The sequence below is a fragment of the Triturus cristatus genome, chromosome 2_1, assembly GCF_964204655.1.
Source record: "Triturus cristatus chromosome 2_1, aTriCri1.1, whole genome shotgun sequence".
NCBI classification, from domain to species: Eukaryota; Metazoa; Chordata; class Amphibia; order Caudata; family Salamandridae; genus Triturus; species Triturus cristatus.
In genome coordinates this window covers 403,895,912-403,912,570 of record NC_140581.1, presented here as the reverse complement: position 1 = coordinate 403,912,570, position 16,659 = coordinate 403,895,912, and positions in this window count along the sequence as shown.

Below are 16,659 nucleotides of genomic sequence, written 5' to 3'. Positions count from 1 at the left end.
ATTTATTGTATTTCTTTTTTGTTATAGAATTAGCTACAGCCCTAACAGTGACAATGTCTTTTGGGCATTGTCACAATAGTAGCATGCAAACATGAAATCATTTCACTTTCAAATAACTGATATCATACCTTGTGGACAACAAAGCCTTCTTATGAGTGACTTACTTAATATTCAAAAGCAGAGCTTCCCTCCTGGCAAAAGGTATATTTTGACGCATCTGCCTGCAGGTTTGAAAGCAGTAGGAGTCAGGATACACATATAAGCCTAAGGCCATGCTTTCCTTATCAGGTTAGTGATAGCACAAAATGTCCTGCAGTCTTCAACTTTGTATGTCATTGGTGTATTCTCTTACACCATATGTGGGGACCTTATTTGAAATGTAAATATTGGGGATTAGTCATTTTTACCATGCTTTAGGAATCAGAGCACACGTTCTAGGTACTGGACACCAGTAGCCCAGTTTCGAGGACCTTAATTGCCTTCTGAAATCTCCCCCTGTTCCAATTCCACCTGCCCTGTACTCTGCTGGTGGCTTCTTCTGGAATGAGTCTTGTCCATCACATGCAGCTTCTGATGATTTGGGAATCTGGGACCCTGGTCCTGAACTGTGTCAAAGTGTAGTTCTCCTGAAATCGTTAAAAACCTGTGGCCTAAACATTTTTGGCACCTAAGACCTCTGGAGTACAGGGACAAAACTGCTAATTTGATCCAACCAAGGTTCATTGCCCTGCACTGTAGATTCAGGTTGCTCCCGCTCTGAGCTTTTTGGCACCACCAAATCTGTTTCCGCTGGAGCTCTCAGAGAAGGTACCCATCCTCGATAATCTATAGGGCCCTTGCAAATACTGTGTAAAAAATGCAGACATTTCTATGAAAATATATGTGATTATGCTTGACAACACTTCTCCTATGATCTGAGCATACACTGTGAAAGTCATTCTACTCCATGGCCATTTCTACACGACACCTGCAGACATCCTTTAAAAATTACAGAAATAGCAAAGAAAATATCTGTGGCCACCCCCTCGCTTCTTTCTCGTTTTTTTTAATTCCTATTTTTTATTTTTTTCACCAAGGAAGATCACAATGCACTTGAGACAATTTAAAAAGAGGAAAGAACATACAACAGACAAAAAGGAACAAAAACAGAAAAGTTACTAATTGTATACATTTTCTTGAAGTGATAATCACAATAGGACCTGATAAGACCCACTAAAGCCTTGTCCAGATTTTCTCAAATTTCTTTACTGAACGAGGGCCACAAGCTTTAGCAACTGCTTGTTCACATTCAAATATTTGCCTTAATAACACCCACCACTCACTCACCTTACGTAGACAGCAATCACTCCAGGCCCGGGTGATACAAAGTCGGGCATTAACAATTGCAATTAATGAGCCCGGATGTCTATCCAATCCCTCTTTATACCCCAAGAAGAAGAGCTTTTTTTCCGAGTCGAAGCTCGCAGCCGAGCCAGTCTGTTAACAGTTGGATCACAGCTCCCCATTAAATATGTGTTAATGTGTTAATATAAATGTGGCATTCCACAAACATATGGGATAAATCCGCAGGAAAATGGTGACACTTCGGACAGAATGAGTTCTCCAAGGTTTGAGACCCCCCCACCCCCCAATGAGCGATGTGGCTAGGTGTATAAAACATCATATAAATAGTTTTGAGTTGCTTTAGCTTAAAAGTAACAGATGCCACTGATTGCTCTAATAACATTAGAGCCTCCCGAATCTCTATGACCGACACTTCGGCTGCTAAAAGTTGAGTCCACTTCGAGGCTATCCTCAAACTGTCAACCGAGACATATGAAAGTAGCTTCTGATAAAATAAACGTATGGTTTATGCGACAGCTGTCCAATCTAAGCAGATGAGGTTTTTAGGTGGTTCATGATCAATAGTTGATTTGCAGCCATACAATAAGTAGTCCCTTATTTGTAGATACTTGGAAAAAAAATAATATGGAAGCCCGTACTCTTCCCGCAGTGAGGTAAAGGTCCTAAACTCTTGAGAGTCATATAACTGCCAAAGATTATATACCCCTTTATGTTGCCATGCCTTTCCCACCTTATCATGAAAAATATATGGAGGTACAGGATTATCCCATAGGGGTAAATGTATGTAAAGCAGGCAACGAGTATCTAGGATTAATTTCCCTCCAAATTTGGGCTACGACTCTAACTATTCTAAATCAAACCCTTTTGAAATAATTAGGGGGCAGATTATCAAGCCAGGCGATAAAAACTGCCGCTAAAAGGGCGATAATGGGCTTGATAATATGCTCTATGGAATTCTAATTGAAGCCCATGTTAAATGTGAAGGACGTCTAACATGGGCTTCAATTGGAATTCCATAGAGCATATTATCAAGCCCATTATCGCCGTTTTAGCGGCAGTTTTCTGCCGCTAAAGCGGCGATAATTTTATCGCCTAGCTTGATAATATGCACCTTGGATCTGTCAATTTGTGGAGCAAAAACCTGATATCGGGGCCTAGCGCTAACTGATATTGTGGCATGGTTATGTCAACCTCTAGCCCTGTCAGAAGACACTGTATCCGCCCAGCAAACACACCCCAAAAATATAGCTTAAAATCTAGTAGATTACAGCCCCCCTGCCTATACTGAATCTTGAGAAATTTAGGGGCATATTATCAAGGACGGCGTTAAAATTATCGCAGGAAACTGCCGCTAAAGCAGCGATAATGGGCTTGATAATATGTCGCAGAGAATTCCCATAGAAGCCCATGTTGACACCAGAACATGGGCTTCTATTGGAATTCTCTGCGTCATATTATCAAGCCCATTATCGCCGCTTTTAGCGGCAGTTTTCTGCCGCTAAAGCGGCGATCATTTTAACGCCGTCCTTGATAATATGCCCCAAAATAGCTTGCCTTGTTCTCTTATACCCCCAGATAAAGCTGAAGATGATGCCCTCCAACCATTTGAAAAAAGAATCCTGGTCCCAGAGAGGTAAGGCGCAAAATAAATGCAGGTATTTAGGTAATATATTCATTTTAATACCATTACAACGTCCCAGTATGCTGAGAGGTAGTCGATGCCACATCCGTAATCTTGCAGCTACAACTTTCAACATAGGCTCATAGTTAAGCGAAATAATCTCTTCGACAGAACCACTCAGCCTAACACCAAAGTATGTGGTCGTCTTAACAACTACTGACGTCTGTATTTGTGGCTGAAAATTCAAAATAATCTGAGTTTTGGACATATTAAACTTGCAGTCGGAAAAACAATCAAATGACTCCACTTCCTTTGATATAATCGGAAAAGAAGCCAGTGGATTGGTAGCAAATATTGCAATGTCATTGGCATATGCAGTGTTTTTTTAACTCTACTTCATTCAACTTAACTAACTGTGGGGCATATCAGCAACAACCGGCGATAATTATCGCTAAGCGCACTTAGTGCTAGGATAATTATCGCCAGTTTACGTGGACTTTTATCGCTGAGATAGCGTGCTATTAGCAATGCTAATCTCAAAAGCGATAAAAATCCTAGCACTAACTGCCTAACGTGAGATTATCACTGGAAACCCAGCAATAATCTCACGAAATGTGGCGTTAGCTTGTTGATAGGGCCTCACAAACTTAGCCATGATATCCACCTTCCATAGGATATCATGGCTAAGTCAGTCCTGAAGCAGGCGTAAGGAAAGTAGCGATAACAGGGGTTATCGCTACTTTTCTTGCCGCTATGCTTCATAGCGTGGGGCTTGATGATAGGAGAAATGTCGCTTAGCGACATTTCTCCTGTCATGTCAGGTCAGGAACGCCCACTTTGCATCTCATTAGAGATGCAAAGCTGGGCGTTAAGAATACGTGCGCTAATGCAAGGTTTCACGCGTTAGCGTGACCTTGCTAATTAGGCGATAAAATTATCTCTGCTTTTCGGCCGAAAACGGCCACAAAAGCGGCAATAATTTTCTATCGCTGCCTTGTAAATATGCACAGCAACTCTTTTATTACGTGGATTATGCCTTATATATGGTTCGATATATAGAGCAAATAAGATAAGTGAAAGAGGACATCCCTGACGTGTCCCTCTATACATAAAAAACGAGGAAATACCACACACAATAACCTTTGCAATAGGATTTTTATATAGCTTCTTGAGCATAGCAATATACTGGGTTCTGAGCACGGACAGGGCCATTACTAACCAGAGTGCTTCCTAGATGACACAGTCAAAGGCTTTTTCAGCGTCTTAACATAATCATGGCAATTTGCTCAAACATTTTCCCTGCCACGTCAAATTCTGCTATCGTCGTGTTAATATCTGAAACTGTATTCCTGCCCAGCACAAATCCATGCTGTTGTGTCGATTCCAAATTATGTAAAAAGGGTGCCCAGAATATTGCTAACATTTTAGAGTAAACCTTAACATCCACATTTAACATTGATATGGTCAGTATGAACCTCTTTCCTCCTGTGCTATATCCTTTTTAGGTCTCGCCTGACCCAGCGCATGCGCTGGTCTGGCGAGACTTTTTGAGAGGGCTCCAAAAAGTGCTTCCAGGCCAGCCTAGAGCTACAGTGCATGTGCGCGGGCGCCCGCGCCGCGCTTGACCGTGATTACTTTCACTTTCGCGGCTGCACCGGCGCTTTGATGTTTGATCGCGATCACTTTCACTTTCGCGGCCGCACAGCCGCTTGGCATAGCCAATAGGTCTCGCTTTTGGGACCTTATAAGTATTTAGTTATGCAACTGGGAAAGCTTCAGGAGAAACTGTGATATCACCAGAATTTTATAAGGTTTTTAAAGATATTTTAATTCCAGAATTTAATGATCTATTTATTCATATGGTGAGTGGAGGGGATGCCTCAGTTTCTTGGGGTTTGACAAATCTGGTAGTATTTCTTAACATGCATTGGCATAGACAATATGTCTCGCTTTTGGTACCTTATAAGTATTTAGTTATGCAACTGTTGCATGGCTAAACACTTATAAGTTCCCAAAAGGCGAGAACTATTGGCTATGCCAATGCTTGTTTTCTCTGCCTTCTGTCCGCATGAACATGTAGAACTGTGATGTAGGCAAACCTGGGAGGCCACAACTCCAGAACTTATCTCTCTCTCCATCAAAGCAATTCACAACATGCCTTTTGATAACAATCTGCCTGTTTTAAGTTTTTTTCCCGGGTTTTGGAAATACTGCCTTAGTATTAATAACATGTAAATATGTTCAGATGCCTTATTTTTTCATCGCTCTCTTGAAATATTCTAGTCAACAAAAAAAAGATTTACATTGCACTCAAGACTCGCAGAAAAACCATTTGCATATCTGTATCCCAGATCCATGTTACTGACGTCATTGAGGAAGTCTTAGAACAGAGAAAACCTCTAACCGCATCTTTTATTCCAAAAACACGTTGCCTTAATATTTAAATAGAAGAGTATAAGCCGTGCATTGTGTTTTCTTTTTTGCTTCTGGAAAGACATTAGGAACAGCAGTTCACTAACGCAACAGTGGTCTTTAAATTGACTGCCTGCTCTTCGATTATGTTAACAGTACTTCAGAATGCCTTCTGTAGGTCTAAAAGCGATAATTCAGTGATTCACTGTGAATATTCACTGTTCACCAATGTTCGAGTGTTGATGGTGGGAGAACCCATTACTCCCACCCCACCCCCCTGCTAGCACTTCATATTGTCGGCCTCTGATGCAACAAAACATCAAACAAAACCCATGGACTCCCCACTAACACAGTAACACCAGACCACCGTGTCTACGGCCATTGAACAATTCCAGAAGCACTCGGAAGGGTTCCAGGATTCCTAAACAAGACGAGATCATATAAAAGTCAGTCCTCTTCACAGCACCCCCCTTCCCATCACATCCAAAACCTCAGATTATGGCATATTTTGTAGCATACTCTAAACCACGTTATTTGTGACGGCTACTTCATTTAATGTTGTTCTTTACCAAAATTAAGAAGGTGCAATTAACATTAATGATACAGATTCCATTCAAAAGACATGGTATTTCAACATCCACAGTCTGAAAACGAACTGATATTGCTGAGATATTGACAGGCTCTGAAGTTGATTTTGTATTTTGGGCGTTTTTATTGACCAAGTATTAGGATACAATGCACACAAGCCTGTGTTTTAGTCCAGTTGTTATATTTCTGTATGTACCCTTTTTGTTTTAATATCACATTCCCTTACAAATGCACATTCTTCTCATGGTGTTTACACCTTACTGAACAGTAAGATGATGATTTCAACAAACTCTGCAATAATAACACAAGCATTAACGAGGCCTACTTGTCTAGATTGGCTGTTGTGTAAAGGACTAGTGTGGTGTTCAAGTGTGTCTGCCTCTCGAGGTCTGTGGGCCGGTGTCTAGTGCATGAACCTATCTACTGATCTCTGGTGCGCATGTGCTTGTGTTCTTTTCTTTACCTGGCCAAAGCGCTGGGTTTATGTGTGTGTGTATGTGCCGTCTCTGTGATGTGTTCATGTATATATGTATGTGCATGAGTCTGTATTTCTGTTGTGATAAAGTGCTCACCTGTGTCTAATGTGCATGTGTCTGTGTGCCTGTCTCTTGCATTCAGGGTTCTGGTGCTTTTCACTGGTGCACTTTTGTCTTTTGTTGTGTGCATATCTCTCTGTACTGTCCCCCCTGCTGTCGATGTTGTAGCCATGTTGCTGGTGCTGATGATGTTATATGTGTGCTCTTGTCTCTTTCGCAAAATTCGTCTATACCCTACACATGTTTTCTCATTGTTTATCTGAACTCCACTCAGTTAATATGCTTTTTTGATATGGGTTATCCAGACGGCCCCTAGGAGGAATAAGCATTTTCATGTACTGTATAAAATGATAAGTTCCATCCTTGCACGAAGTTTCTGTAACCACCAGACTGATGAGACATCTAAGATCCACCACACACAAAATGGACTGACTGTCCGTTCTGGCGAGCGGGTTCGGATTGGAATCGGAAATGATCTCAGGCCACTCATAAAGATATGGCCCACATATATGCTGATCATGACCAGTAGAGGATAGTGCCCTTTCGTCAAACTCTGCTTGTTAGAGAGTGATAATAATGGGAGTTCAGGATTTAAAAAAAAGATTTGCTTTAAAAAAAACAACAGCATATCCCGCAATAACTTTATAGGTCACAAGTAGAGGCTCTTCCTCGTTCAGGTTTTTATGAAGATTCATAACGAGGCCTGAAGAAGATGTGTTAAGACAGAAGCCATGTGGATTTAAACGTTCTCTGGACCAAGGGCCCTACATGAAGAACACAATTAAAATGCCTTTGAAGCCTTCATAAGAGACACAGATGTATACAAAAAAGCAAAGCATGGAATGCTCAAATTAATCTCAGTCACTGGTAATTACTGGGGCGCATCTCAGTCCATCATTACTTTGCATACCATGCCACCTCACTGTGGACCCAGCCATATGCAAATCAGTCTTGACTAGGCCTGGGCGAAAATTTCGTTCCGTTCACGGAAATTGCGATAATTTGACATTTTCGTGTTCCGCGGAAAGCGCGAAAATGTCAAAATTTCCGCATTCCGCAGCTTAGCGATAATTTGGTTCTTACTCACGCTGTAAAATAATACATTCTCGCGCGCGCGCGATCGCCTTACCTGAATCCCTGCGTTCGCCGACAAGTTTTCTTGATCCGGTCGCGTTCTCCATGAGATGTTGTATTGTTTTTAGCCATTCCCGCAGTGACGTCATGCGTCGCGCGATCACGTCTTTCTTCTCGCGATCATGCACCGCAAGACAACTGAAAACAAGATGGCCGTGCCCGCGAGCAACCACATTTGTAAGTTGGCGAGCCGCAACCATGCAGAAAATCTCGAGAACATGCGGGAAAAAACTTCCGCATCTTCGCGATATTTCCGCGTGTTTGCGATAATTTTTAACATTTTCGCGATAATTTGCAAAAGTGGATTTCGCAAATTCCGCCCACCCCTGGTCTTGACCCTTCTCAATAGGATCAGTCCAGTCCAAATTGCTCAACCAGGTCCTCCTTGAACCCGAATCTTATTAGATCTCACCAGTCTGGTATAGCTCAGTTCAAGTTGCACAGTATGTAACTTACCAATGTATGGATGTACCTGTCCCAGTTCTGAAGTGGTTTGACCATCACTCAGGACTAGCAATTATTACTCATTGACTGGACTGTCATGTTATTGCTCCGGCATCTCCCTCTTCCACCTCTCAATCCAAAAGTAGCCCACTGCTGTGCATTTACACCCTTTTCAGAGGCCAGCATCTCAGTGATAGGCTAGGGCCTGACTAGTTTGTTGATGAAAGTGAGTAGCTGGATTCTTGTCGGATGCATGTTCATACTATAAAATACTTGCACACACCTAAATACTCCTTGAGTTTCTGCTTTCTGGGTGTTGCTGTACGAATAGAGCTGGGCAGTCATGGATGGCACCCAGAAGCTCACATAAATAGGGAGAAGGAAGGGATATAAAACACCCAGTATTTTTCTTCACTGAGGAGTGCCGTCTACCACAAATGACTCAAAATGTAGAAAGCATTTTCAAGGAGAGTAAAGACAATAAAAACACTGAAAAAAAACACTGAAGGGAAAAGAACAAGGAGGTCAGTACAGGGGTGGTGAATATTCTGTATATTCCAAGAATGAATGGTTTTGCACGGAATGATGGTAAGTGAATACTGAAATAGCATGATGGTTGACTGGTAGCACAGCACCCTCACACCGTGGGACTGTGGGTGCCTATTAGTTTTGCGTGCTAGCAAAGCTAGGAACTAGATCAGTGGCAAAAAGAAGCTCTGGTTTGTACAACCACATGCATATGCTAGTGAGCGCCTTGGCAGCCATCTTTGATGAGGAACTGGTTTTCCTCACACAAGTGATAATTGATCTGGACACGTGATGCAATACTCTTTTGTATTGGCTTCCAGCTTTGTGAATCTGCTTGCTGACACCGCTCGGATAACTGTTATTAAACTGTACAAATAAGTTGGTTTGGAAGATGGCTGAAAACCAAACTGACTACATAACTGCTCCTATGACTAAAACTGATGAAACTGTTCTTGGGTAAACTGCTTGTGTGTAGTATTAACAGTTCGTACATGCAGTGCTCGGACATCTGTGCATCTGTCAGAAAGAGCAACAGTGGCAATAATGTATAAAACCTGCTCCAGCAGTATGTACAGTATCCGTAATCAGTTCACTATTGAAGGAGAAGAGGGATTTCCAGTGCCTAGGGTCCTGTGCCTACTTTTCTGGTACACACCACCCTTTGAGGTCGAGCCTACTAAACTGTCATATGCAGTCTAATGCAAGGCATATTGTGGCTTACCAAGAACATAGTGGGCCTTCCTTGTCGCTCACATATGCCTGCTTAATATTTTTGTTCGAGCTTGTAAAGTTTGTGTTTGTCCCTCCCTTGAAGCATTGCCTCACAATCTCTTTGATTGACTGGCAGCATCGCAGCTTCCACTGCTTGCCGTTCAAGCGGGGAGAGGATGTGGCTTACGGCTTGAGCGTCGACCTCGAATCTGAGCTACCGGGTTCGAGTCTTGGCAACAACGCAAAACATCCAGTGATTCTGAGCAGATCACTTAATCTCACTGTACCTAACAAAATTAATGTATCCGTCTGCAACGCAACTGGTGCTCAGTGCTCTGATACCTTCGGGTCGAGTGTTGCAGGGATTCTGCTCATGCACAGAACTATGCGCAGGAAACCAGGACCTCAGTGAATTGTGGTGTACCAAAAACTCACCTCAGAACCCAGAACCCCTATCCGACCAGCATCAGTGTCCCATTCATTATCCGTATTCTATCGGAGGTCCCAATGTATAGACAACCCAGAACAAGCGACTTAGAGTACTCTCAGGAATGGTGGGAATCAGAAATACCTGTTCGCTATTATTCTCATATCAGTCCACAACAAGAGTAATCAGAGACACAATTAAGTTTGAAATGTTTATTTTATAAACTACGTGTCCTAAGATGCAGTACTTTGGGTAACATAAGCAGACAAATGATTATAATTACAACCATCAGCATTGTTACAATACCATAGAAAATGAAAGGAGAAATCATAGTATAAATGACAGTGGAATACAGCCACCTTCCTTTCGCTAGTAAACTAGTATTATTAGACTAGTGGAAGGTCTCTAGGCTTTAATGGGGAACCCCATACCGTAAAGATCAGCTTAGTTGAATCACATCACAGGATCAGGTGTGCTCTGCTCCTGGGAAAGCTCTTCTTCAGAATGTGTGTAAAGCATGCAGTCAGCAATATTAAAAGCACTCGACTTTCAGGTATTTGCAGCTGTGTGCATGTTATGGCTAAATAGTGGGCCGATCAACCTGAACTCAAAAACATGCATTGTCTGGCGACCCAGACTATTTCTTTACACAATGTTCAGACCAAGGTCGCAGCGCACGTCTAGGGATGTGAACAACGTGCAGTTCTCATGTGAAGAAAAAGGCGTGCAGGCAGTTTTCAAATAATAACATGTATCTGCAGTGTTGTGTGCAAAGGCAGCAAAAGTGGCAAGATGGCTTTCTAACAGCTTACGCGCTTATGCCAACATAGCAATGTATGTATCTAAATCGCAGCCCTCACTACACGAGTTAGCGCTGCATAGAACTCCGGGGAAAAAATACACTACTTTTTAGGTCTCGCTGAGTCATCGCGCATGTGCTGCTCGGAGAGACATTTAGTAGATGAGTTTTCAAAGTGCTGCTGGCTGGCCTAGCGCTTGCGTTCACGCGAGCGTGCACGCACGCAGCCGGCCGCCAGCAGTCTTTCACGGGTCATTAGAACCGTGAGGACTTTCGCAAAAGTAAAGAAATAGAAAAAAACATCTATTTCTTTACATTTGCTATAATCGCGGCACCCGCGCTTTACTTTTAATGTTCAAAGTAAAGCGCTGGTGCCGCGATGCTTGTTCTCGCACGCGTGGCCATTGCTTGTCCTTAGTATGCTGTGACTTTTCCCTGATTTTATAATTGCACGAACAAGACTACAAATCCCAGAATCCAAAAGCAAACTTGTGGACTGATAGAACTACTCAGGTGTGACACTGGGAAACTTGAGGGCTCCGTACAGAGACCATGGTTCTTCAAAACAGATCTCCATATCTTGGATCCGGGACTCTACATTATAGACATCCTGGTATTGAAAACCCTGCCATTTCCATATCAAAATGGGCCCAGGAGTTTTATGTCACTAACGCACAGCAGCTCTGTTTAACTGGCGCTACAACGCTATACACCGGACACTATAAACATGCCCATGCGTAATACACAGCCCTGTCGCTCCCAACAATCAGGTGCTACAGTTGGGTTCCTTCTACAAGGGTACACAACATACGACCCGTAGCCTTTGCTCTCAAAAGTACCCAGTGGCACCCAATTGTCCTCCTCGTCAGTACAACCCCCTCATCACCAAGCTCCTCTCTGGTACCATGCCATTTCCCCAGCTTCGATTTCTTACATCAATCTCCAAACCCTAACATACTTCCTCACCCCCACCAACCACCTCCCACAACCCCACCTCTTTCTCTAATATTATACGCCTAACCCCTCCATTATAATAGTCTTCTTTCCCACTAACCATTACACTGCCTCAGATCCCCCCGCCCCCCTTTAACAGCCCCACCCTCTCACCGGTAGCAGCCGCCATCACCGGACAAGGCACTGAATCCACCTCCCTATCTAAAGCTGTAGGTTCTTGTCCCTCTGTGTCCGGAACAAAGATGGCAGATTGAGCAAAACCAAAGCATCTCTGGGGGGAGGAGCCGTACACCCCACTCTGGACTGACAGGTCGTTTTTCCAATCTGTAGCCCAGTCTCAGAACAGACCCGCCCTATGTAGTCAGCTCAGCCAACAGCACCCCAGACGGGTAAGGATTAGCAGCAGAGGGTGCGGCAGGATTGGCTTCAACTGGAGAGCGACGGAGCTAAATGGTGTCAGTAATAAGAGGACGGATTATGATGCAAACCAATTAAAGGAGCGGCTGACCCAACAAATGGACAATAATGACCAGAGTTGTGAACAGACACCTTGAGATGTTGATTGGTTCCGCTACACAGGACCGTTAGATGAAGATGTTTTCTGCCTTCAAGGAATCCGTAAGCAGGGTTCGTACAAATTTTACTAACACATCCTGCACTTTTTGGAAAACGATCTTTGCAAATATTTTTTAAGCATTTCATGTTTCTGTACACTACAGAGATTTTTCAAAGCAAGTTATATGGATAACAGAAATGTCTATATAAATGTTGTCTGTGTTCACACTGCAGTTGAAATATTTGGTCATTTGTGGAGAAAGAGGTGAATCTAAATCTAATGCTCTTATATAGCCTGTCTTGTAGGTCAGTTGATTCAAACAAGCATTGGCAAATCCAATAGGTCTCACCCATGCAAAATTATCGGCTCTGTCAATGTCTTTTAACCATGTTGTACAGCAGCGTGGCAGTGCAGCATCGCTAAAAGTACAGTTTGAAAAAAGCACAATGAGGTTATGTTATGCTCTGGGCAAAAGTTGCGGGTAGACCGCGTCCAGCCACTCTTTTCACAAGGTGGACGCTCTCTCCCCTGCCAAAAGGTTGGGCTCCACAGAACTATACTGAACTTGTCCCAGTGTAATTTTTAGACACTGGGACACATTCAGCAGCGCCTGCACGTTGTCTGCTTTCATTGCCAGCAGCACTGTGCAGGCGAGGGTGGTTTGTTATTTTACATTCCAGGTGAGCCGAAAAACAAAGGCCAACATTAAGGGGCCATCAGGCCTCCTTTTGATTGAGTTTTCTGGATGGGAGTTATCTTGAACCTCACACCTAGCTGCAAAAAGGCTCACAGCTTATTCCTTTACAGGTACTTAAGAGAGGCATGCTTTTTACTTTGTTCAGTACCTGTATGTAAGATATATGAATGCACTGTAAGAATGTCAGATGTGTTGTTCTGTCCCATTATTTACACAAATATTTTAAATACACTATTTTCTTTTATAGTGCTAACCATCCCAATCCAGGATGGCTGAGCCCTTCACAGCACACATACACATAATACATGGCCAATAAATCATAAGTGTGTAAATCAATGTACAGGGTATGTTACATAAGACAATGAGTCCATGCTAGTAAACGCCGCTGGGCATTAGCAAAACCAATAGGACTCACCTTTTATAGGTGATTGCTGACATATTTGCCAATGTGGTACTAATATTAAATAAACTAGAACGGAATTTACAACATTGGAAGAAAATCTGACCTGGCCTTGCCACGATTTTAAGTCGAGCAATATCAGATATAAGCAGTTAGTGTTTAACTCACTGAGCAATCTTTCAAACATTCAGCCATTTTATTAGTTTGGTGCTCCATTTGCACTCGACACACCCAAACACCATCAACCCTGTAAGAAGCAACACTGCCATCGTGCACATGAAAATGAAATTCTAGATGATGCCCTTTAAAATTAAACAAGCATTGACATAGCCAATAGGTCTCGCCTTTGGGACCTTATAAGTGTTTAGCCATGCAACAGTTGCATAACGAAATACTTTTAAGGTCCCAATAGCGAGACCTATTGGCTATGCCAATGCTTGTTAAGAAATACTACCAGATTTGTCAAACCACAAGAAACTGGGGCATCCCCTCCACTCACCATATGAATAAATAGATCATTAAATTCTGGAATTAAAATATCTTTAAAAACCTTATAAAATTCTGGTGATATCACATTTTCCCCTGCAGCTTTCCCAGTTGACAAAGTACTAATGGCAACTTCAATCTTATCAGGCGAAATATCTCATTGAAGTACAAATTCCTGCAGGATGTCTAGTTGAGCCAGGTGAGAGATACTCAGTCATAGTGAAGTAATCCAAATCAGATGCTTTTCGTAAATTCTTGATAAAAAAGCCTAAATTGTATCACCATGGCATGAGGATATGTATAGGTCATATCATCACTACCCCTTATACACCTGGGGGCTCATTTATGAGCCCCTGCGTCACTTTTGCGCCGCCGGTGCGCCACTTTTTGTGACGCACCAGTGGCGTAAAACATGTGCCATGTTGCGCCATATTTACAAAGTGACGCATCTAGGTAGATGCGTCACTTTGTAAACCCCTGCGCCACATTATACCTGCGCCAGGTATAATGTATGCAAGGGGGGCGTTTTGACGCAACAAAGGGTCGTAGAAGTGACGCAGTGAAATCTACGAGATTTCACTGCGCCACTTCTAGGGTGCAAATGCGTCAATTTCTTGCGCCTGCCTCAAGGCAGGCGTAAGACTGACGCAGACCCTTTCACATGGGGCTTGCCCCATGTGAAAGGACACATTGCTGGAGTTGCGTCACTTTTGTGACACATTCCAGCGATGCGTCACTTTTGCGCCTACAGATACGTCAGAAATACTGACGTATCTGTGACTCCTTGCGACATGATGCGTCATACTGTAAATATGACGCATCACTGGAGTCGCAGGGAGGGCGCAGTGAAAAGTGGCGCATCACTGTTTTCACGCAGTGATGCGTCACTTTTCATAAATGAGGCCCCTGATACTTTTCAGAGCCCTTTTGTCAGAAATTTGACGTGCAAGAGGACGGCCAACGTTGTCTCCATATTGAATTGATGTGTTCTGTTCTTCTGATAGCTAGCGGCTAGTTTCTCATTCAAACCCCGATTGACCATTAGCCTTGTAGACCTCCTGTTCACTAGAGCTACTAGTTAAGATTGCCAGAGCATGCAGCTTCTCAAGCTCCAGGCACTCTGCCCGACACTGCATTGTTTGCTGATGCATAGATCTGTTCCTCTTTATAATAAACTGAATAGCTACCTTTCTAACATATGCCTTCATACAATCTGAAACAACGGCGACAGAAGCAGTCCCTTTATTAATACGTAGACATTCTCTTAATGACCTTCTGAGAAATAATTGATACTCCATATTAGCTAACATATGCCACAGAAATGTAAATTGATGATAGCTGTACCACACTCTAGAGTGCGAAACAATGTTCCCTCTAATTTTTTTCCTCTGTGTGCTGCTGAGTAAGGTCTCTATGCGCTGCAGCCAAGGCTTTGTGTGCCAAGAACCTGACCGGGTGTGTAGACCAGGGCTTTAAGTGGGAAGAAAAAAATAGTGGGTCTCTCAAAGGGGCAAAGGGGAATGGCTTAAAAGAAATTAAGCTAAATATCTGTGCTTAGCATAGTGTGCCACCCAACGGATATTTCGCTTCTTATGTCATTGCATCCAGATATATAATACATTACACCTACAAGAAGCCAGGTCTATTGGCTTTGTCAATGGTTGTCTGTTGCATACAGTTGTATATAATATTGAAAATGCTTCTACTCTTGTGGTAGAGGCTGTGGCTTAATGCTCGAGCTGCCAATTTAGGAGATGGGTTTTGAGTCTCGGGTCAGATTAACATCCTGTGATTCTCGGCAAATCAATTAATCTCCCTATGCATACCCAAATAAATAAATCATATAAACTGCTCTAATACTTTTGGGTTGAGTTCACACTACATAAAACTTGCTGCATTTCTTTTCTAAATGCAGGGCTGATGGTTTGCCTTTTGAAAGAATTTATGTTAAATGCAGCCCATGACGGACGCTGTGAATAGGGGAGCAACTAGACCTGAACTTCGAGTTGGGGGGGCTAACACTCCCAGCCAGGGCTGACCCTAGCACTAGTCGAACACTGTGCAACCACTCACCAACAATGCACCTCATCTCTCTATAGCACCTTTCTGATGAAAATTTCATTTTTTAATAGCACTGCTCATGGTTTACTCACACTCAGTTCAGTGATCTGCGTAGTACACTTTTGTTTTAGCAGGCACATTAACCCTCTGCACTGTGTGGATGGCAGGAGTGCCCATGTGAGTGCATGGTGAGCGATGTGACAGTGTGAGAGTAGGGCAAGAGGAGTGACTGCAGGGTGAGTGAGGTGACCGTATGAATTTGGATGAGGATGTAAGTGCAGAGTGGTACGAATGAATGCATAGTTAGTGATGGGATTGTTTGTGTGAGATTGCAGATTGAGCAGTGAGGGGGACAGGTGAGTGAAGCATCACATGAGTGCATGGTGAGTAGTGTGCTCATGTGACTGCAGGTTGAGGTACAGGGTGAACAGCACAAGTGTATTGTGAGTGCAGAGTGATCACTGTGAGTGCAGGGTGAACGGTTGAATGGTGAATGTCCCTGATTGATTGATTGATTGAGTGATCTGATTAGAGAGATGTGTGGCAACAGACCACTGGCTTAAGGATGTTTATACTAATTCTACCCCCAAGGATATTACCTAGTACAACAGTAACTGTCAACCACTGCCTGTGGCATGCTTCATCAGTGGGTGATAGAACCAGTTTGACCACTCTTAACGCTTCCAGGGGATGAATACTCCACCCTGGTATTATGTTAGGTTATGTTACGCTATATTATGTTATGCTTTTGTGAAAATTTGAGTTGTTGGTTAAGTGGGGTAGAAACGAAGCTCAAGCAACAACCACAATCCCTTTCAGGGTAAACCACTAAAGGCACCAAATTAACATGTGCCTAAACTTCTGATACCTTGGCAGAAAAGTAACTCATAATAACATAGACACAATGTGTAAAGTATTTATTCAGCATAACAAACAGTACTAAAGTGAAAACACAATGCAA